Source organism: Merops nubicus, unplaced genomic scaffold, assembly GCF_000691845.1.
Source record: "Merops nubicus isolate BGI_N331 unplaced genomic scaffold, ASM69184v1 scaffold25380, whole genome shotgun sequence".
Classification (NCBI taxonomy): domain Eukaryota; kingdom Metazoa; phylum Chordata; class Aves; order Coraciiformes; family Meropidae; genus Merops; species Merops nubicus.
The window spans coordinates 3,552-4,800 of NW_008582558.1; positions in this window are offsets into that span (position 1 = coordinate 3,552).

The window sequence follows — 1,249 nt, forward strand, 5'->3', positions numbered from 1 at the left end:
GTGTGAGTCGAGAAGCTGCGGTGAGGCTCGGCAGGCGTGCACCCCGGAGCTGCAGCAGCAGTGCCCAGCTGGCCTCGGCGCCCTCTGCTGACAGCCTTCTCCATAGGGGGCGACTTCTTTGTACGGTATTTAAATATTCTTGTGCAATATCCGACACAGGGATGGGGTGGGGGGTTTCATATGCTTTTAATCAGTTATTTAAGTGTTACCAGGGAGAACAAGCAGTGAGTGCAGGTGCTGTCCCTGATGGGCTTTCTTGAGGGACCTCAGCCCTTCCGTGCAGCTGCAGGAACATACATTGGTGCTATACAGAAACCACTGCCCCTTCACAGAGCAGAAGGCAGCCCTTGATAACTTTCTTCAGTTTACTCTAGTTTACAGTGGCTGGCAAGTGGGGCCACAACAGGGAGCAAACCACAGAAATATTCCTGGTTCAAATAATTGGTGGGTCACCGTGGATGTGGATTAGCTTTAATGGAGCAGATGATCTTCCCCATAGAAACATCTTCAGCAAGAGCATTGCAACCTGTCTGTCCTCCAGCATGTGCTTGTCTTGCCTCGGTGCTGTAAGACCTGACAGCATCCCCAGTGTGGCCTGTGGGCTCTCATCTGTGTCGTTGAGAGACAGTCAAGGTACAACAGGGAAGCTCTCTGGCCACCATACAGAGCAAATGGCCAGAGGGAAGCTCAGCAAAAGGCAGTGCTGAAACCTCCTCTCCAGCATACGGTACTGTGGATAACCTGTAGACACTTCAGCACATGGTCTCCTCAGGCTTTGGTCTGTGCTGAGCAGTGATACAGCATGGGCTGTCTGCTCCTCACACCACTGAGAAACCTACTTTAAAATTGCCCAGGTGGTCAAACCAACACAACACATGGTGCTTTTGTAGGGCAGCTCATTTGTTACTTTTTTTTTTTTCTCCAGGACATGGATGGAGAGAACTGTCCATGTGCATTTTAAGCAGCTGATGGTTCTGACCTTGAGAGCCTTCCCTTATGAATTTGTTTTTCTCCTAATAGTTTGGGCTTTTGGACATTTATTTTTTTTCTCGAGGTTTAAAATTGAGACCTTGTGTTACGCCAGTTTTTTTTTCCTTGAAATGATTTCCTAGGAGAACACAGGGAATTCTGGAGCTATAATTACAACAATAGTTTTATTGTGTCTGGGACAAATCCTCAGTGTGATTGCTGCTGCACATGAGAAATTGTATTTTTGGCATAAAAAAAAATCTTGTCTGACAGTTCTCTT